The 23066-nt window shown below is 45.6% G+C and overlaps 2 protein-coding genes across 2 annotated transcripts in view; one reads left to right on the top strand and one right to left on the bottom strand.

The window, feature by feature from the left end:
* The window catches only part of LOC142559915 (uncharacterized), a 165265-nt gene extending 153475 nt beyond the window's left edge, over positions 1 to 11790 (bottom strand). The window contains exon 1 of the mRNA XM_075671605.1: positions 11645 to 11790. The gene's annotated coding sequence lies outside the window, so the exon portion shown is untranslated. The remainder of the gene's footprint in view (positions 1 to 11644) is intronic.
* LOC142559917 (metalloprotease TIKI2-like) overlaps positions 1 to 23066 on the top strand; it is a 156403-nt gene that overhangs the window by 113479 nt on the left and 19858 nt on the right. The gene's annotated exons all lie outside the window — the stretch shown is intronic.

The raw sequence follows: 23066 nt of genomic DNA, 5'->3' as shown, positions 1-23066 counted from the left end.
ACCATCTCGCCATAGTGTCGTAAAAACAGCTTTTCTTTGCCCAAATACGGAGATGAAGATCGCAAGGTGGTACGACTGTCTTGTTGATATACGTCTTGGATTTTCATGTCATCTCGTGGTATCTGAAACGCACTTTGCAGGTGGCTTTTCATTGTTTGTGACGACAGAAGTGTCTAGATCAAGTTCGTGTTGATTTTCACGAAAGCTGACAAAAAATATGATGAATAAGCCATTGACATTTGGTTCCGCATACATCTAGCTTCGTATCCCGGATAACTATTTCACGTTTACGTATTCGCTTCCTAGTAAACTTATAATGTAGAGGATATCGCGTGCAAATCTGGCATAAGTGACGTGATTGCCACGAGCACTACGAAAGGGGCCACTTTCGAATCTGGCCGTCTGCTATGCCCACGCGCTTCGTATACATGCAGAAGCGCGTTGGCCTACCGGATGGCGATCCGCTGATAGCGGTCGACAAGTGACGCACAGGTCACGCAAACGTCGCGTACATTCAACGCATTAAATGATATCAGATTTGCAGATTTAAACACGTGTGCAAACAACAAATGCACAGCCGTGCGGAAGTTTGCGCAAATTGGTTGAGGAACACAAATACATTGCGCTGGAGGGTACAGAAAAATAGACAGTGTGTTACAAGGTTTAAGCGCTCGCTACCCCACTACAAATCTTTCATGTATCTCGTAAGATCTACATGTCTGCAAGCGTTCGCTGAAAGCAATATTCGCGACACTGCTAAAGTACCCAGTTTAACGTACTAAATCAACTCACAGGGCATGAAAGGCGCCGAAGTGGGAAACAGGAAGGGGGGACGTGACGGAGGAGCTTTGTAGCAGTTTCGGCCACCTATTGTTCTTTTGCGTGTGCCCCAAGTACGGTACACGAGCATATTTGCATGAAGCTCGCACCGGAATGCGGCCACCGCGGTTGGCAATCGAACCGGCGACCTCGTGCTCAGCGAGAGAAGGCAATAACCAATAAGGCGCCGCGGAGGGTGTTTCCCGAGAGTGTGATCGATCTGAAATTCTGCGCCTGCCTTTAAAAGCGCGAGCGCAAGAGGGAAGAGCCAATTGAACGGAGAGAAACGCGGTACTGGGACGCCTCGCATCGCTTGTTGCCCGCCCGAGCCGTCGTCGTCCATCGTGGCCGGCCGAAGATCGAATGCCCGACCGCGGGGAAAAGCCGGCGTAAAGGGCCGTGCCGGTGCGCGCTTGCTTTCCCCATGGCCAGGAGGAATTCACGATCGTCGCGGGTGGGTGACGCCTCCCGTATTTCTGAAGGACGCCTCGGTCGCGGCGACTCTCTCCGAATCTCTGCCCGCCGGATGCGGCGCTGCATTCATTGCGTGAGGTGTGACACATCGCCTCGGGTGCGAGGCACGGACGGAAAGATGCCCGTTTCTCCGTGGTCTAAAGTCTTCTCAGCGTCCAATTCTCTTCCGCGGAGACGGAACCTCGCAAGAAATGCGATGACAGAGACACGTCAACGTTCCTCCCGACAGTCTGCTGACAGCTGTGTTCCGTTTCTTTCTTTTTTTCTTTTTTTTTACGCGGGATCGCGGTTTATATATATCGTTTGTTTTTTACATACTCCGCTCTGCCATTTCTCCAATCTTGAGTTTATCGGTCGGCTCAGATCACCCTCGATGGCCTCCTGACACTTCATCGCATTTCCTTCCCATTTCAGCCTGAATATTCTTTCTTTATATATTGCACATACTTCAGGATCCAGGGAGTGTTACAAAGAATGGAAGGAGGGGGGGGGGGGAATAATCAATTATTTATTTACCCTCAGGGTAAAAAAAAAACACATTACAGAGGGGATTGATCACAGATACAAAGATTAAGCACAAAACAATGTCATTCCTGCTTACACTTTAACTGTTACAATAATAACGTAAACGAAAAGTGAGTATTAATGCAATTTAGAATATTACATCAAAGCAAATGGAAAACATGGCACAGTAATTGATACATTAGGCACAGGATGACTCACAACATTGCCGTTATTGAACTCGTAAACAACTCATAGTCTTGAATTTCAGCCGTTTGGGAGGGACGACAATTTGGCTCGTAAGAAACACAAGACAGTCAACAGCAGCATTTATACATAAAGCAAAGCACTAGAAATTACAAGTCTTGTTTAAAAATGCTAGCAAACAACGATATAAAGCATGCATCATAACAAAATGCGGTTTGTAATTGGAGCAATGAAGTTGTAACGATGGCCGCGCAATGCGCAAGGAGTTGATCAAAGTTAGAACGACGATTTGTGTCAAGGGTTACTGGTCATTTGTCACACAAGTTAGAAATACCCATTGCAGTCCTAGCTGCTAATGTGGATGTTGTGTTTCAGTGGCACTGTTTGTTTGTCCTCCTGTTCGTTATATTTATAAGTCAGGTGAAACGAATAATTTCCCCCTTCGCCGTAGCGTCGTTAATACCGCGCTCAATAAGATGTCAAAGATGCATGCTTGTATTATCACAGTTTTCCAGCTTCTTCCAATGACAGCGGATAGTGCAACCACCAGCACCAGATGCGCACTTTCAGCGAGCGCTTAAAATAACGCGGCTGAGCAAGAACAAGCATTCTGGCGACTTATTTTTCTCCTCCAGCGTATACATATAAACGCTCAGCGGCGCCGTTTGGGCGATTAATGCCCAAACTGGTAATAGTTTCTTTCTCGGAGCGTGGACGCAATGCAGGCGTCATTGTGCGAGCTGGCGCGAACTGAAGCTCGAATAAATGCAACGCTAGCGAAAGATTCTATAGCGTGGAAGGACGGGTGCCGCGGGCGCCACGAAACCACGAAAAGAAGCTGGGGGAAAAAAAGAAACTAACATTTGCTGCATTTTTCGTAGAGATGCTTTGTGGTCGGAATCTAGAAGTTTCCCTTTCGTTCTCTCGCATCTGTTTATTGTTATTTTTTTTGTCTCGGGCTCTTCGTTCTTTCATCGAAGACTCAAGCAGGGAGAAGAACGGCCCGAGCGAAGCAGTCGGTGCGCACATGTGTACTGCAGGGACGCGACACTCCGGCGGGATGATGCATGTGCGCCCGCTTTCAGAGCACGTGTCGCCTTGAAGAGGCGTCGACCAGGCCGCGATGCACGACAGCCTGCACTTGCAGGCGGCGGGAAAGCTAGGGCGCCGCCGCTTGACAAATGAGCCGCGAGCCACGATGCCGGGCGAGGACACAACGCCGCAGAAACCGTTCGCGGGACCGCACGGTTCGACGCCCGACGACGCCTACACAGCCGTCTTTTCGGCGCTCCTAAGTGTTCAAAACAGAGCCGCGAGCTGGCGAGAAAGACCAGCGCGGTGCTACCAATAGGCGTGCAGGGAAACAAAGAATAATAAGAAGTTGGAAAGTTCACGATCTGCTTTTCTTAAAAGGTGCGTACCGATTTTGCATCCATCGCTGGTGCTCCAGTGTTTTCTCTCTCCCCTCTGATGCAGTCGAGACGACGAAAAGTGCAAGATTGTAAATTGAATGAAAACTGGAGTTAGCCCAGGCATAGGTTCGCTATTGTTATGGGAATATTGAAGTTGGAGGGTGAAAGGTGAGGCGCCGTGAACGAGCACAGGGTATGCCTATAGGCAGGAAGACATACACGAAGGGTTATTGAGCACCGTTGCTTTCAAGGAGCAAAGGCTTGTAGCGTATTTCCTACACGCTCTCGGTGCTGCGTCGACTGGCATCAGAGTGTCGATTTTAACGCCATGTAATAAAAACGCGAATTTCGGGGTGCGAACCGTGCGGTGTCCTCATTATATCTATAGCGGTCAAATATACGTGGAATGTGCATCCACGCAACGGCGAGGTCATCGGGCGGCGCAAAGCGAACACAAAATGCTCAAACGCAGGATTTGTGTCTTACAAAGATTCAGGCCATATCTTACAGCGGAGTATTGAGAAAAAAAAAAAAACAGCCAAGAAAAGAGGCACACAGGAAACATACAAGACAGGAAAGAGGTCGGTTCCTTACAGCGGAGCTTTCTTCGCCTCTTACTTACGCTTTGCGGGTGCTGTCTTGCGAGTAGATAACAAGGAGCTTTAGAAATGTCGCACCTAAGCCGCTTTGCGTACCCAAAGCCCCGCGATTTGCTTGCGTTCTTTTGTATAAAAGACATGCTTTTTTTGCCGCAAGTTAAAACACGCACAAAAGGAAGACACATAAAGACAACACCGGCGGCAAGCACCAACTAGGCCAACTTTGAGCAAGACCAACTTTTAGCGAGCACCAACTAGGCCAACAAGCAGTTCTGTTCTTCTGTATATTTTTTTTTTGCATTTTTTATGGTTTGTGTCTCGTAACTGCCACAAACAACATGGGTCACTGGGGATGTTCAACTGGGCATGCGCCACTGGCTATGTGCCCATCGGACAATGCCGCAGAATGGGTATGTGCTAGTGGGCATGTGCCTAAATACATACAAAACAACAGCAAAGAAGTGAGGTAGTAGGCAACTGGGGATATTGGAGACGCCAGCAACGGAGAAGTGAATAAGTCGGCAAAATTGAAGCAGTCGGCTACTAAGAAGTGCGCAAATGTACACTCCATAGCTAGTGTCTCAATAAAAACAAAAGTAAATCTTAGAGTCTACGCGCTAAAATGCCCAAAATCACGATATGATTAGGTGGCCGTTGAGGAGGAGGAGGAGGAGGAGGAATAAACTTTTATTCTAGAACCAGCACTTCTTGTCCATATACCAAAAACAAAAAGGGTAATCCAATTTCTCATTCTGGCATCCAAGAAAGTTCATTGCGACGGTAGTCGCTGAAGTAACTATATCAGTTAGATCATCACCATAGCTTCTTTAAAAGTGCTACAGTGGAACTGTCGTTCCCTGTTTTCTGCTTCAACGGACTTATATTGCTTAACAGCTCATCTTAATCCTGACGTCATAATCTTACAAGAAACCTGGCTTACTCCTGAGAAAAATTTTCATTTTAAAGATTTTCGATCTTTTCGATTAGATCGCCTTACACAAGGAGGTGGCTTAATGATTTTGTTGTCATCTAAATTCTGCCATAAGGCGAAAATAGCTTTCAAGTTAATGTCTTCGGAATGTGAAATTTTGGCAGTGCACCTTAGTATCCCAGGCTACCGTACATTCTCAATTATAAATGCTTATTTCCCTACGGGCGTACACAGTACATATCAATTGGATAGTGCGCTTGCCAGCTGCAAAAATGAAGTGATTCTTACTGGTGACTTCAACTCGCATCACGTGTCTTGGGGTTACAAAACAGATTCAGGTGGGACACGTCTGTGGAACTGGACCATAGATAAAAACCTTTCATGCCTTAATAGCAGTGGACCTACATTTGTCCGCGGACAATCTCGCTCAGTGTTAGATTTGACGTTTTGTAGCACAAGTGTCACTGTGACATCTTGGACAACGATTGATTTCTGTACAAACAGTGATCATCTCCCGGTATACTTTGAAATTGCATGCCCTTTGACATCAGTTGAACGACAAGGCAGAATATTTGTTAATTGCAAAAAATTTAAAGACTGCTTGCGGTCCACCATTGCATCACTAAATAATAATATTGACGAAGAAATTGGCTTGAATGTTTGCTCAGCATTACAGACGTCCCGACAAAAGTCCGAATTTGTAATTCAGACAGCTAAGCGTTCCTCGTCTAGTCCCTGGTGGAACAGCGAATGCACACGAGTTTATAGAAGAAGGAAAGCTGCTTGGAAAAAACTTCTACATAATCAGAGCCCACAAAATTGGAAAGATTATCAATTTATTTCGGCAACCTTCAAACGTACTATTAAACATGCAAAAGATGAGTACGATAAAAACCATTTTAATTATCTATCTAATTCCAAAAACAAACGTGCTTTATTTAATTACCTTCGTTTTAGAAACAAACTCCCAATGAGCATTAATGTAGACTCAGTCGTATATACCTCACAGGAAATGCAGGAGTCCTTAGAACTACTAGCTAAAGGACTGGAGAGTCGATTCGCAACGCGTCTTCAACCTTCTTCTTTTTCTCCTGCATTCTCAGGCTACAAGGAGATATCCTATTCGGAAGTAGCAAAGGTTATGTTACAGTTGCCAACTACAGCGCCTGGCCCGGACGGCATAACAAATGCAATGTTAAAGATTTTCTTTCAAGAAGCTCCACGTGAGCTTCTGAAGTTGCTAAACTACTCTGTTAGTAATGCATGGATTCCACAAGAATGGAAGATCGCCAAAATTATTCCGTTAATTAAAAAACCAGGGGCAGGGTATACTATCGACAACATCAGACCAATTGCGTTGACATCAAACATAGTGAAACTTATTGAAAGAGTGCTTCTCGGACATATTTTAGAGTTTATTGACGACAATCGATTGTTGAGTCCGTGTCAAATTGGATTTCGATCTGGCTATTCAATATGGCACGCGCATGTAGACCTTGAAAGTCGCATTAACATCGCCAGACAGGAAAAACAATACGCGGCTCTAGTTACCTTAGATATATGCAAAGCTTATGACAGCATTGAACATACAATTTTAACGAATCGGTTACAGAGCCATTGCTTTCCAGGCTATATAATAGCATGGGTGCATGAATTTTTAAAAGACCGGGAGTTCTATTGTTTTCGAAGCGGCTATTCTTCCAGTAAATATAAGCAAACAAGAGGTGTGCCTCAGGGATCGGTACTTTCACCAGTATTATTTAATATTTTACTGAGCAGAATCCCCGTTCACCCAGCTGTCAGTACATACGTTTATGCTGATGACATTGCCTTTTTTGGTATGGCTAGCGACATATACTCTCTTTACGAAATACTGCAGTCGTATCTAAGGGAACTGGAAGGCTGGCTGGATAGCTTACACTTAAACCTGAATGCTAATAAGTGTGCTATCCTCGTTTTTCCCGTTAAAGACCCAGTATACATATCGCTTAACTATCATCTCGAAGATATCCCACAAGTAGAATCACTAAAATACCTTGGAGTGATTTACAACGGATATCTTAACTGGCGGCCGCATATTGAATATATTGCGACAAAAGGAGCTCGTTCAATGGGCATTTTGCGCAAGTTGAGCAACCGAAGAACAGGTATGCGAAGAAAATCCCTCTTGATGGTGTATAAGATGTATGTTCGTCCGGTGTTAGAATTTGGATGCGTTTTATTCTCAGGTGTCCCAGCATACAAGCTTCGGCCGCTAGTTTTGTTGGAACGAGAGGCGCTACGTCTGTGCTTAGGCCTCCCAAAATTCGTTTCGAATGCCGTACTATACCTGGAGGCAAGAATCCCACCCATAATATGCCGATTTCGCCTTCTGACAGTTCAGACTTTCCTAAGGCTATATGAATCCCCATTAAACCGCCTTCAAATTATTTTCCTCTCTAATCCAGAATTATTTTTTCCTATTCATTGGCCCAGGTTTCATAGACCACAGATTATATTTGTGCAAACATTACTTGAACCACTAAATGTGCACATTCGCGAGGTGCTTCATGATAATACGCATTCAAATTACCCAGAGATCAGGTTTGATGCCATTTTCCCAAACCACGCGAAACTCCTCCCTTACGGCATTTTAAACGCCATGTTGCAAGACCACCTGAGCAGCCTAGAAACAAACGTTATCATTGCAACAGATGCCTCACAGTGCGAAGAAAAAGCTGGCATTGGAATATTTTGTCCTGCGCTCGACTGGTCTTTTTCTTTAAGGTTGCCTGATTTTGTGCCTATTTTTCTGGCCGAGTTGTTAGCAGTAATCCTAGCTTTACGTAAATTAGACCCAATTGTTACAACGGCTGCCATTCTGACTGACTCCCTTTCGGTATGCTCTTGCCTTACCGCTACTAATGAGTCACCCATGCTAAAACTATTCCGCTTACTAGTTCCTGCCCATGTGCGATGTGTTCATTTGATTTGGGTGCCAGGGCATAAAGGTTTGTTTTTTAATGAAACTGCTGATTCACTGGCAAATGCATCACTATCCGGCCCTGTTCTTCCTATTCTACCAGTGACAGCACAGATCACGGCGACAAGATTTCGGATGCGATCAATAAGATTAGCCTTATCAAACCCACATTTGACTGCTTCTCCAGAGTATAAGCACCTGGCATTTCCCTGGCATAGCGAATCCTGTGACACAAAGATGCTGGAGGTCTGCCTCACCAAATTACGCTGCCGCATACCCTCGCTGAATTTCTACTTACACAGGTCGGGTTTGGTTCCCTCCCCCCTCTGTTCTTTTTGTAATGAGGAAGAGACGATACACCACTTTCTTCTATCTTGTCGCCGCTTTACTGCGCTTAGAAAAAGATGGTTGGAAATACCTTTTCGAAGAATTGGCCTGGACTTGACAGAACCTGCAATTCTTTCGTTCGGAGCGTCCACTTTGGGATTCAGCCACACGGATGCATGCTTCGCTGTCCGAACATTCCTTATGGAATCTAAACGAATGCCCTGCTAATTTCCTTTATTTTTGTTTTTACTTTTAAGTTAATTATTACCAATTCAATATTACCTTCCTGATGTTATTTAACAGGCAATTATGCGCTATTCAATGCTATTTCAATAACTATTAGGAAATTTATGCTTCATAATAATTTCGAATAATCCACCCATCTCTTGGCCAATCCCCCATCGTGGGTAGGAGCCACACGCATCACAGGCCACAACAACAACAACAACAACTTTATGATGGCCGGGCCTAAGCCTCCCACGAAGGGACGTCGAGGGCTTGCCTCGCCGCCGCATCGCGGGCGTGCTGGGTCGCCCAGGTTTGGTCGTCGAGGGTTGAGCTCCGCAGAGCCTCATGCAACCTCGACGAGAGAGTCGTGGTGTTAGTCTGGGTGTACTGTGCTGGGCACTCCCATAGCATATGCGGAAGCGTAGCCGGGTGAATTCCACAGCACCGGCAGTTGGGGGTAGTGTAGACGTCCGGAAATATAAGGTGGAGGCGGGCGGGTGAAGGGTACGTGTTTGTTTGTAGTAGACGCAGGGTGGTAGCCTGCGCCCGGCTGAACTTTGGGTGAGGCGGGGGGAAGATTCGGCGACTGAGGTGAAATGCCTTAACGAGATCGTTATAAGTTGTCAGACTTTCCCTGGTGTCCAACTCATCTCCAGTGACTCCGGCGCGGTTGACTAGACCTCGCGCAATGGAGTGGGTGACCTCGTTGAGATTGGGGAGGTGTGGGTGGACAGGGCCCGCATGGGCCGGGATCCATGTTAGGGAGATTATGCTGTCTTTAGAGTGTGGTGCCTGGCAGAGGATGCGAAGAGCTTGGGGAGAAATACGGCCTTTGCTGAAGTTAGTAACGGCTGAGGGATTCCGGATTAATTTTGACCACCTCGGGTCCTTTAACGCGCACCTAAATCTAAGTGCAGGCGCGTCCTTGCTTTTCGCCCCAATCTAAACGTCGCGGCAGGAAATCGAGCCCGTGGTCTCATGCTCAGCGGCGTCTAAATCGCAATTCCAGGCGACGACTGTCTCGATGTCATGGAAGCCAATCTCGAAGAAAGACCGCGCATTTTTTTTTTTCTACTGAAAGCGCCCGAAGCATTTCTGTCGGCGTTACGTTTCCATAACTTTTGCGTTAACATCGGCGCAAACATCAGAGAAAGCTTCTCTTAACACCGATTTCCACGTAAACTCAGGATGTTTTCGATCAATCCACATAAACGCGGGATCCACCGATTTCTTTAACTTCGCATTTTCTATCCTATATTCGTCCTTTATTGGCCCGGGCATTGCTCGCACGCCACCGCGTCGCCGTTATCACGGAGCTCGGCCTCTCGGCGTGATAAGAAAAGAATGGAAAATAAAGTGGACCGTTACGGGCCGACTTGATTTTTCGTTCTTTATTAGCTGTTGTGCCGAATGGCTGATTTCAGCGATGACGGTCCGGGCAACCGACGAAAACTAAATATAACGTAAATTGGAATAACTCGTTATATGACCGCGCAGCGTGATGTGCGCAGGCGTCGGTGCATCATCGCGCAACAGATGATAGAACGGAAAAGGATAAATGCAGCGTTTGACGGAAAAATAAAGCGCGGATTGAAAATCAAATGCCAGGTTGTCGGTGCCCGACCTCACGTTGGTTGCGTTGAGAGGAAAAAGTGGTGTTGGGAAGGCCCTGCAGTGGCGTAAAACAACGCTGTCTATTGAAATAGCGGGTGCCGAGAAAAGAGAAACAATTGAGCGACGGCGGAAGATTCGACGAGGCGGTTAGATTAGAAAGGACGGGCTCGCTTGACGTAGGACATCGGTAAGTCGGGATAGCTGAGAGAAGTCATTCGTACTTTGCAGCGGTATTAAAATAACTGGATGATGATCATCATCGATCGCTTCGAATGTGTATTTCATGAGCCGCGGTGTGTTCAAATTTTCAATTGTTCATATATCGCGGATATTTAGCGCGTGCTTCTCTTGTCTCTACTGCAGAATGCCTCGTCCTACACGACCTCCTCATGCCGATACCGTATCTGTTTTGCGGACGAGTTAGCTTTAATCCGTTTTACTGTGTTTTTACTGTTCCTAAGTGACATGGGTTCATTACCGATTATTCTAGGATAGCCGTCTCTTTGGTTACCTATTTTCACATTGTTTCGTCACAGCTATTACTGCGTGTTGCGTTACCAGATGTAGATTAGCCTAAGGCAAGTTTCAAATTATCTTCACAGCTTTCAGTGCGCAAGTGCTTCCAAATGTTATCAGTTTCTCCGTATAAAGTAACTGGAAATTGATCTTCGGCCAGCGTATTTTTTTTTTATTGCGCTATATTTTATCGCTTAAGCTTGCACTGCAGTTTGGGAGCGATGAGACTTGTCAAATAGCCATGTATGGTACTCTATTGGTAATGGTGGTTTAAGTGAGTTTAGCGTAGCCATATATTCCGTCAGTTTCCCCTTCTCAGCGCCTCTTCAATGTCAGTGAATGACGTCGTCAAATGCTCAACGAACCAGTGTCACTTAGAAACAATGAAGAGACGTGTCACATTCTGCGGCTCATGACGGGCTCTTCAGGGCCTGATTTCTATGAGCTCATTTACCCCTAGTTAAGTTGGTGTAAAATGTAGGGGAAACAATAATCGCTGCGATAAGTAGCTCCACTGCAATGTACGGGCGGAGACAAAATTTTGCAGCATGCCTTCTGACGAAGTAAGCGCCCGGTGTTGCCTATTGGCAGGCACACGAGCGCGAAAGGACGCGCATGCGCAATAACATGCCTCAGCAAACGCTCGCAAATCCAGAAAAAAAAAACAACGTTCCCCGCTTTGCCACTTCACAGCACCTAGCTACTCTAGCCACACAACCGAACGAATATTCAAGTTTGTTCAAGAACATATTCAAGATTGGTATTCCCTTGAACGCCACTGTGCACATTTAAATTGCGGCTCTACAAGTGGGCAAATTCGAGCTAAACTTTATTTTCGTTTACGAGGCTTGGAACATGCATACAAGAAACCGTGATGTTACAAGAACATCTCGATACCCATTGGCCACATCTGCTTAGCGCGTTAAAACTTCAACAGCTATACCCAGGTGCCAAAACTATACCCAGGTGCCAGTTTGCGATGCCAGGCGCGTCGCCCGATGCTCATGTCACATAACCGCGCACGCTTTCTTAATTAGTAAGGCAGCACACTCACCGTTTTGAAACAAATGGGCGAGGGCAATGCACAATCGTCGATGCAGTCAGGACGTGTCACCCGCCCCTAGTTCCCGGTGGCGAAGAAGTGCAGAGCCACGGTCGAATTCCGCCGTTGGCTGCCCCAGCTCGCTCAGCAGCTCTACAACAGTGAAGGCGACGTCCTCCTCGCGGCCGAATCAGTGCCAGGCGTCAGTTGCTGGTCGTCGTAACTCTCGAGCGGATTTGCACAGTCGTAGAACAGCGCTCGCGCCGTAGCGGCGCTACCGCATCGAGATAACACCGCAAAGCATAACACGAACTTTGTCAGTCGCACAGTTTATCAGCACGGTAAGTGCCTTAGCACCTTAGCTGCTTCGTCATGTGCATGGCCGTACACTCTTAAGCAAAACTGCAGCCTTTGGGTCGTATCTTGCCATGCAAAAATAATCGTCATCTGTCTTGTCCGCATTTCCTTTCCTTAAGAGGAAGCTTTAGCTCGGGCCCAACTCCGACGCGGCCTATTCAAATACATGTAAAACGCAAAAACGTTTTTATGAGATGACCCCTGGACCGATTTTGATGAAATTTGTTGCATTTGAAAGAGAAAGTTAAATTCTAGTGACTGTTGGAAGCGGAATTTCGATTTAGGGCTTGCATTTTCTTAAAACGATTTTCAAATATTTGATCGTTTGAAAAAAATAGAAGCACGAAGTTTACAAGTTGATAGCTATACATCAAGAACTGATATCGCGGTTCTGTAAACGGCATCCATTAGATCATTCAAAGCGGACAAATTCAATATGTCATCTTACATCTTACATGAATTTGTTACGTTGGTTACAACGGTTTTACAAAAGTTGTATTTCCCTATGATTAATTTTTCTTATATTCATGTGTAACATATCAATTTTGTCCGCTATGGATGTACTTTTAGATGCAATTCACAGAATTGTATTATCATTCTTAGTGGTTGAGTTACAGAGTTGTAAACGTGATAGTTTCGCTTTCTGAAAATTTTTGATTTTCGCCAATTTTTAATAAAAGATTGACGACCTAACTCAAAAATTCGAAACCAACAGTCACTAGATTTTAAGTTTTTCTTTTAAATGCAACAAACCTCGTCAAATTTGGTGCAGTGGTTGCCGAGAAAAACGAATTCTCCTTTTACATGTATTTAGATAGGAGCACTCGAGCTAAAGCTTCCTCTTAAGAGGAAGCTTTAGGAGAATTCGTTTTTCTCGGCAACCACTACACCAAATTTGACGAGGTTTGTTGCATTTAAAAGAAAAACCTAAAATCTAGTGACTGTTGGTTTCGAATTTTTGAGTTAGGTCGTCAATCTTTTATTAAAAATTGGCAAAAATCCTAAATTTTCAGAAAACGAAACTATCAAGTTTACAACTCTGTAACTCAACCACTAAGAATGATAATACAATTCTGTGCATTGCATCTAATAGTACGTTTAAAGCGGACAAAATTGATATGTTACACATGAATATAAAAAAATTTAATCATAGGGAAATACAACTTTTGCAAAACCATTGTAACCAACGTAACAAATTCACGTAAGATGTAAAATGACATATTGAATTTGTCCGCTTTGAATGATCTAATGGATGCCGTTTACAGAACCGCGATATCTGTTCTTAATGCAGAGCTATGAATTTGTAAACTTCGTGCTTCTATTTTTTTTCAAACGGTCAAATATTTGAAAATCGTTCTAAGAAAATTCAAGTCCTAAATCGAAATTCCGCTTCCAACAGTCACTATAATTTAACTTTCTCTTTCAAATGCAACAAATTTCATCAAAATCGGTCCAGGGGTTATCTCATAAAAACGTTTTTGCGTTTTACATGTATTTGAATAGGCCGCGTCGGAGTTGGGCCCGAGCTAAAGCTTCCTCTTAACGCTGCGAGCCCGGTACCTCCAAGTCACGGACAGCACGCGCGTTATCAGCATGACAGAACATTCTCGACAAGGAAGTAGCGAGCGCAGCGTTTTCAAGAAAGAAAACGCAACTAAGACCCATAACGATTATTGTTGTGTGGCAAGGTACGACCCAAAGGCTGTAATTTTGCTTAATAGTGTACGGAGTAGCACGACCTAGGAACCGAGGGACGCGCTAATTGGCTCAACCTTCACGAGTCCATCATAAAAAAAAGTTTTCACCCTTCAAAGCGTATCTTGTCCCTTAACGATAATCGTCATGTGCACTCTACAAACGGTTGCACGCTTTGGGGTGTATACATAGGTGTATATTTGCCACACAATAATTATCGTCATCTGTCTTGAGCGCACTGCCTTTCTTTCACGCTGCGAGCCCAGTACTAGGCCACGAACGGCATGTGCGTTATTAGCCTGACATATATAGCATTCGCGACAGGAAAGTAGCCAGCGCAGATTTTTCAAGAAAGGGAAAGGAAACGCAAGCAAAGCAGTTGGCGATTATCGTTGTGGGGCAAGCCCCAAAGGGGGCAAGCTTGTTAAAGAGCGATAGACGACAGCGACGCAAAAAATAAAGCTTGAACCTTTTGTGCTTTGTCCCCCAATACACGTCATCTTGCGAGCACTTTATTTCTTTAACACGATACGAGTTAACTAACTTTAACACGCTTTAACTGCCCTCCGCGTTCCTGTGAGAAACGCTACGTCACGGTAATACGTTCATGCCGTTCGTGACCTGGGGGGTGCTGTTTTGCAAGTTGTAGAATTCCGCCATATTGGCAAATTTGGTAATGCCGCCATTGCCAAAATTCGACAACATGGCGGAACATTACCATGTCCAGAATAGTGCCTTGGAAGTACCGGGCGAGCACCACCAATGAAAGGAAAGGCATGCACGCAAGATTGTTGACGATTATTGTTTGGCGACAAGATAAACCCAAAAGTGCAAACATGTTTCTTACAGTGCTAACGCTGCAAATTCCGTACTTTCAAGACAGGAACGGAGTGCATGCGCGAATCATGCGTGACAACGCTCCTGACAGGAAAGTAGCGAGCGTGATCAAGCGTTGAATAAAGGAACTGTGTGCAAGGTTGGTTACCCTAATCCCAGAGTGTGCAAACATTTCTTACTGTGTAGGTACCATTCCTGACGACGCTTTCCCCGTCCCAATTTGCACGTGTGGGATTAATGTGCACACTAATCCTACAGGATACATGAACGGATGCGGTTCTCGCGTGAACTCCGTGTGATCTCACAAGGAGATCTCCTGCTTGCAGCCGATGTGGTTCGCAGTATTGAATAAATAAATAAAATAGAAGAGTTTTCTTTCGTCACATTATCATGGACACGAGCAAAGAAAGTGTTCCGTATCTCCTGGCTCGTTACGCAAGAACTAAAGCGGTGAGAGGCAGAGCGAGTCCTTATCCGATAAAGTAAGGACGCCTCTTGTCAGAAAAAAAAAAAAAAACACTTCGTCACGCAGGGCTCATGTGGCGGCCTCCAAGGCGACCGAAAGTGTGCGCGGTAGTTTTTCGGTCACAAGTTCGCCAACAGTTGAGGAAAGCCAGTGTATTTTTGTACGGCTCGCGTTTATCGATCCGTAGGGCGTGCAGACAGATTTACATGCAGTTTGCAGTGTAAACCTGTTGGCGATGTAAAGTTCCTCAAATTAATTTTGACTAGTCCGGCGGAAGATAGTGCTTGCTTCATTTTCTCATCCCGTGCTGTTTCCTTCTCTGTTTAGATAAGCAGCAGTGAAACGTATTTGTTATTAATTTTCCCAGTACCCTTCTCCGTGCTTCCTATGCGGATCGCGTAACTTATTGCGTAAACACATTACTCTGTTTTAGCGCCATATTTACCCGTTCAGAAGGGTTTCCCGAAGAAGGAAGCATTCTGAAGAGTTTACGGCGGACGTACAATTCCTTTACCGATATCTCAGCTCGATAGATAGCGCCGTTTTCACTTCCGACGAGCCACGTCTTAAGAAATGCGGAATGCGAAAGCGAACGCCCCTCCATAAACATTTCCTTGGTCCGTGAACGCTTCCAATAATAATGGACCGCCCTCGCAGATATACGACCGCGCAATATCCGTGCAAACTCGGAATGTTTATTAAGCGGCTCGGCGATTCCTCCGAATTCGCGTCAGTTCGATCGTTGCAACGAGACAGGGCAGATGGTTATTCGTGGATATGGTGGAACGCTCCTCACGATGGCGTGCTGCGGTATGGAACCTTGTTTTGAGACTAAACTTTGTCGGGGCCAATGTGTGAAGCGAACCACGTTGCTTCTCCATATCTCAAAGCGGTGCCAAAAGAGCCGGCGTTACGTCGAGGTTGGCATTACTAGGCCATTGCGCGTACCGTCTGAGCACACTGCGTATGCAAGACCCGAACAATGGCACGGCCCTGGTTTATGAAATCGTTGAAACCAGTCGGATCGACAAGTGTGTGAATTTATTTATTTAGTTATTTATTTATTTTGATGGTATTCCAAATGTTAGCAACTTCCGCCACCGTGAGTTCTCTCACTGACTGCTGTAAGGATTGGGGTCGGGCATGAAATAGGTGGCAGCAGGCCCACGCCGTCGTCCGGATCATCCACGCTAAGGACCTTGTTGAAGGGACGGACTTGTTCTCATCGAGAACGAGAAATATGAAATTTATTTACAATATCTACATGAACGGTGGAGAACGTTACATTTCATCAGTCTAGCATGACTGAAAAAGAAAGCACACCGAAGAGCCGACAACGGCTGCTTAAATACCCTCTGTCCTCCCCAGATCCCTAGGTGAGGGAAAACTGCCATTCAATCGACCAATGGGAGCGTCGAAAGTCATCTTAGTCGACCCGCCTTTCGGGGGGAGGGTTCACACACTCACTTCCGCACTCAGGTTTCACTGAACACACCGAGGTGAGAGGGTTCTCGTAGACAGGGGTCTTGACCCAAGCAGGCGCCTCTTGATCCCAGAGCTGACCCCGCAGCTAGCCGCCGCGTCTGTCCATTGACTTTGACGACTTCTGGGGCCCGTGAGAAATCACCGCAAAACACCCTGTTCCAGGAGTTCTCTTGCTCCAAGGAGACCGTGAAGGCGACAGCGAATCAACTAGCAATACTCGGTCCGGCGAACGTGGCTAGACATGCTGGCGCCGTTGGGCTGTTGAGGAGGCACATTTTTGTCTTTACAAAGCGAGTCGTCGTAGCGGTCTGGGAAGGGTTCGGAGGTCGCTTCTCCGAAGATCGGCAGCCCCCGCAGGCCGATCGCAACACTGCGAAGACGTTAAAACACGAGCAGAAGAATTTAGATTTCAGTGCCGCAGAACGCACTGTTGACTGTAACCTAAAATTACAACAGCATATCACTCATATCAAAAATACGTTATCATATCGAATACCCACTCTCATTAGGGTACGATATTTCTTTTCACATCGTGTACTTTGTTGACTCTACTTCGCATTCATCCACACTCACATTAATTACTGCGTACTCTCATGGGATAACACGTATACTACTCATCTAAAACTGATACAGACTGTCCACATTCAGGCAAACATAACCATAACGTCAAGTCCGGATATCGCAAATACTAAACAATTAATAAAAGTAAATAACATTCTGGATGTAGCGGCCCTTGTTAATTATAACCTAGCCACCTTCCTTTTTGAACTATTAAACAATCAAATTTCGTTGTCATTAATTCCCAAATCATCTCTAATGAACAATAACTCAACACAGTTAGCGCTAAATACCAACGCTATCATACCCAAGGTTGACAGTAATTACTGCAAACATTTCCCACTTCGCCGCCATACCATTATAGAATTCATTACCATCTGTCATTAAACTACAGAAAGCTCGCAGATTTAATCAAAAATCGAAATTTTTTTTTGTTACGCGATACGTATGTGTCACAATGTACTAATTCGTTTTCTTGTATCTGCTATTCTAGTCTACTGCATATGTTTGTTAAATTTTTGTTTTCTTTCATCTGTTCGTGCAATAGGTTTTGCGTCATAATACAGTTACCGTCTATATATTGATGTGATCTATTTTCTCGTTCTTTCCGTATTTTCGCCTCATTATGTATTTTGTAATAGCATTTTTCGCTTATCACTGTTGATGTCTATGTAAATTTTGTATGTTTACTAGGTTCAGGAGGTCCCAATTGAATCTGACTATGGCACCTGCAGAGGCTATAAACATACCCGTTACGGAAAAATGGCAACTCGCTTAGAAAGACTGCCTTTAAGAACAATGAAGGTTGGGCGGGACGTTGGCGCACTTCTCTGTCCCAATCTGAGCCGCTCCGTCTCTGTCCGGGTCGGTGGGGCCGTGTGGGAGAGTTTTCTTCGCAGCCTGCTACATTCACCCGAGAAATAATTTAGGAGAATAATCGATACACTTGAGCGGGGAGCAAGTACTTCCTTTTCTACGCTTTTCAATGCGTGTGTCCCGCCGGCGCTTGCGTTCATTGATTGCGAGGATCGTCCGTCTGCACGTGCGCGCGAGACACGGCCGTTGCGCGGAGCCTTTCAGTTTCCCATTCCAGTGCAGCCGTCCTCGTAGTCCGCTACAGATTATTGGTCCACACGGCACATTTTGTGTAGTGTGGGACCTTACACAAAGCGCGGATGCAAACGGAAAGACATGTGAAAAGCCAAGGCACGCAAACTGTGCACGTGTGAAGCCGGCGCTTCGTAATGCCCGCGCTGCTGCCTGCTTCGGGCGCTTGTCGATAGCTGAGGCAGTTACCAACTGCTCGCCAAAATCTGTGCACAAAGCCAGCCGGCCGTCCTTGATTCCTTGCCTACATGTGCGTGCATTGTATGCGTTCGCGCGCGCTAGTTTACGTACGAATTATTTTAAGCGCCACCTAAATACACGTTATCTAGGTGTTATACTGTGAAGGCGGTACCGTGAAAATTCAATATAAGGTACAGTCTAATATCAGCAGAATATATATATATATATATATATATATATATATATATATATATATATATATATATATATATATATATATATATATATATATATATATATATATATATATATATATATATATATATATATATATATATAGCAGTTTCGCCTGCGCACAATTTTTAAAATAAATTGGTGCATTTCGTTCTTTCTTTAATTCTTTTTCCTTCTTTTTCAATCGGGTTGTACTGATTATGAAGCACGCCATAGTGGTAGTCTCCGGATTAATTTTGACCAGCAGGGCTTCTTTTACGTGCATCTAAATTAAAGTAAACGAGCCCCTTTTTTTTTTTACATTTCACCCCCCTCCTCCATTGGAATGACGTCACCGAGGGGACAGTAGTGCTACGCAAAGCCACCGGGCTACCACGGCGGGTCACCTGCGCGTAATGTTGATAATACTTCGAAGCGAAAGTTACCTCGTTGTGTCTATCTGCGCTGCGACCGGAGTTCGTTCACCGTCCGTGATGCTATCCATCGATTTCTTCCAACGCATGCAGGTGTGCCCTAACTCTGCGTGCCGTGCAGTCCCGCGTACTTGGTAAATGCGCAAACGGCAACGTCCTCAAGATCGAAGCCGTACAGGCGCCGTCAGCAATCCGCTGGCATAGCGAGGCCGCAGTGGATAAGCACGCTCAATGCCGAATCGATCTCGAAACAAACTTTCACTTCCTTATTCAAGTAACACGGAAAAATTAGAAGCGCTCTGATTAGGCTGCTGTTAAGCCGACTTAGCTGACTTGTCGAAATTATTGATGCAAAAGCATCAAATGGGCCATTGAGCGAAAGAACTGCCGCCTGCAGCAGCGAAACGGCACCTAAATCCTCGCTGGTTACGATGCCACGTCACGAACATGCCTCGACGGAGCAGAGCTGCCGAAACGGAACACCAGTGTTAGCGCGCCAGGTGTTGCGTGAAGGGAGGGCTCTCGGAAGCCGGCGCGGTCCGCATCTCTCTGTTGTCAGCGGCCCCCACCGGACTTAGCTGCTGCACGCGCCTACCGGCCTTGGTGGCCGCTCCCTTATACTTCATCTGCGGTGTACCTGCGCAGACGGGCACGTTTCGCACCCGCCGAGGTTGCGGCCGCCGCCGATGTAGCTGCTCCAGACTCCATAAGGGTGCACCGCAATGGACCAGAACCTTCCCGATCCACACAATTGCAGGCATCGCGTTTAGTTGTAAAAAAATATCAACTGGACATTAATGCTTTCGCATTCGCAACTCATAGGAAGTGCTTAGGTGTCCTCGTATCTATCTTTTTTTTTTTTAATGCGAAGCATTTCTTGGCGAACATTTGCCATTTTGCCAGTATCTATCGAGCCGTCTACGTCTTGGTGCTCTCATTATCGTTTCGTTAATTTGGCAGTCTCCCCGCACACTGCTTCGCACAGCACCGTTTCCCACAGGGCGTGGCCGGGATCCGCCGTGATTTTTTTTATTCACTGTTTTAGTTTAGGGGCAACTTTTTTTTGTCTAGAATTAAGTCTGGGACGACGAAAAGAAAGGTTTTCAAACGTATATTATGCATGATTGCAGCTCCTAATGCGAGGCATCTGACACCCGCCGCGGGTGCTTAGCACGCCTATGGTGCTGCGCTGCTAAGCACAAGGTCGCGGGATAATCCAGGCCGAGGCGGCCGCATTTCGATGGGGGCGAAATGCAAAAACGCCCGCGTCCCGTGCATTGGGGGCACGGGACCCGAGGCAACCCGAGGTGGTCAAAATTAATCCGGAGTCCCCCACTACGACGTGCCTCATAATCAAATCGCGGTTTTGGCACGTGAAACCCCAGAATTAACGCAAAGCGTCTGCCAAAATGCCGCAAACCGCACCCATTAGCGCGTTTGAAGCGGACACAATTTACTGTTTTAGTTTCGCAGTTTTTAATTTCACAGGCACTATAGTGCTGTAGAAGTCGGGTTACTCTTGCTCTGTCACTTCCTATTGTTGTGACTACCAAACAAACTAAGCCCCTTCGGATCCGCTCACTATTCTCGCTAATTGAATAAGCATTGCGCGTTCACCGTTCCGCCCTAAATTAAATTAAATTATGGGGTTTAACGTGCGAAAACCACTTTCTGATTATGAGGCACGCCGTTGTGGAGGACTCTGGAAATTTCGATCACCTAGGGTTCTGTAACGTGCACCTAAATCCAAGTACACGGGTGTTTTCGCATTTCGCCCCCACCGAAATGCCGCCGCCGTGGCCGGGATTCGATCCCGCTACCTTGTGCTCAGCAGCCCAACACCATAGCAATCACGGCGGGTACCGTTCCGTCCTCCTGCGCGCCTATGGATGGACCTGTGAAGTCTCATCCCAGGCGGGATGAGACTTCACAGGTCCATCCTGTGAAGTTGCAATGAAACTGCAAAGATCTTCGATCTGAATGGGCAAATACACGGACAAAAGTGAGCAAAATATCGTCTCATAGCCGATGCTGCTTTTTACGGTTATACTACAGGTCGAGCACAATGCGTTTCTATTTCTCTTTTCTTTTTGTTCTTTTCTTTTATTTCAGCGTTCCCGCTGTGCACTGTCACATAATAATTAACAAAGAAGTGCAATTCTGTTTGCTTTTGGGCTTTTTATGATTGCTAGCTTTTGGCTCATGCCGCACACGGCGAGCTTTATAGTATACGAGATAAGTTTGTCGGCGAAGCTGTGGTTTCAGCGGTTCCGTTCCGGGGCTCACGACCAACAGCTGCAGAAGACACGTATTCCTCGAGAAATATTATCGCATTACGCAAGTCACCCTGCAGTGTCATGTAACTGAAGAGACATGCAAGATCATTTGCTTAAACTGAATTCTGCTAATGAAAGCTCGAAAAAGTATAGCAGCGTAATAAACCCAGATTCGCTGCCTTTCATTGAACACGAAGGAAAACGTAAGCCCGCAGCAACTGTGTGACGTCGCGCAAGTTCATTTAACCTACTCAATACGTCAGCAGCCGCTGAGTGGTGTTTAATCTCGGCAACCTTGCATCTTTTTTTTTCTTTTTTTTTGTAGTAGCAGGCACTGACAGGGGTGCTTTCAGCGGCATCTCGGAGGGCGGCGCGAGCCATTGCGACATGTTTCCTGGGCAATATACAAAAGACCTCCTTAACCGTCGAAAAGAGTTCGCTATAAGTTACCTGCTCTTCTCAGTGAGAGAAAAAGAAAGGAAAAGGCAGGGAGATTAACAGGGTCGTTCCTGGTTTGCCATACTGCAGTAGGGGAGGGGAAAACAAGTGATCGCGCACACACCAAAGCCCCGGTTTCTTTCTTTCTTTTTTTTTTTTTTACTTCTGTGAACGCTCCCAGTCGCCTTAAAGCGGCACGCAAATGTCTGAGATCCGAACTACACTTTTTACTAGCGTAATTGAAGCCCATCTCACCGCATCTATGTTAAAGGTGTTGTTTAACAAATTCAGCGTATTTGGAGTTGCTTTCTAAAGACCTATAAGCAAAACTTTAAACCAAAACGCTGCATGATTGTGCAATGCTAAGTGAGATCGGTATCGGTGTACAGAATCATGCAAACGGCGCTTTCCTGCGATTGTGATTCGCGATGATAAAAGTTGTCTTCTGTTCTTGTTCGATAGAGTCGCAAATGAAATACCTATCGTGCAGGCAGATCACGCAAGCCAGCCTCGAGGGAGTATCGATTTGATCGTCGATGCTATCATAAGACCCCGTGACCTCTCTAGGTTCTGCAGTGTCGAGCGACGGTCGTTTAACTTAATCTTCATTAATCTCAAGAGCCATTAGGGTGTCCCGGAGGCTGGAAGGCGAGAAAGGCGGTGGCTTTCAACCCATGTTTCCAGTTCCCGCGCATGTTTGTGCGCCTGCGAAGCACTGCTCCCAGGGCATTTACGAAAGAGATAATGGTAACGTGGGGGTGTGCAAACGGGGGAACTAACTGTTAACGCGAGTTCGTACTACCGAAAGCTAATTTTCTAGCGCGTTGTCCCGATGTTTTCTTCGTGAAAGCACCTGTTTGGTCGGTTCTTATTCTTTAGAGACTCCCAAAAGCCTCGGGCGCTATGGCTTAAGACACCATCACGCCGGGCGGAAATTATAGTACAAAAAAGAAAGAAGAAAGAAAGAAGAAAAAGGAAAGGACAAACATGCGTACGTAACAAGCACTGTTAGTAAAGTCTTATTACTTTCGCCTTCCTTTATTTCGCATCTTTGTCTACATATTATTTTTTGTCACCAGTTCAATTTTATCATTCTTCGATAACGTTGGAACAGGCGGCCCTTCGGTGACTTATACTTTCATGCATTCATTATTTGATCTCAATAACAAAACAGAGCGTCAATATAAGGAGGAATAAAAAAGACTAATTATTCGACCCTATCTTAACGCGCTGTTTTATTAGTGAGATCGCACCAACTAGCCCAGCAAGAACTTTCAATTAATATTTGATCGAACACAGCATTCACTGCTGATAAAATTATATTAGACTTGGCGTAACTTTATGAGCAAGCTAACGCAACTGTAACTGCATTTCAATACTTAAGAAAA

Source organism: Dermacentor variabilis, chromosome 10, assembly GCF_050947875.1.
Source record: "Dermacentor variabilis isolate Ectoservices chromosome 10, ASM5094787v1, whole genome shotgun sequence".
Classification (NCBI taxonomy): Eukaryota; Metazoa; Arthropoda; class Arachnida; order Ixodida; family Ixodidae; genus Dermacentor; species Dermacentor variabilis.
This window is presented reverse-complemented; position numbering and strand designations above follow the sequence as displayed.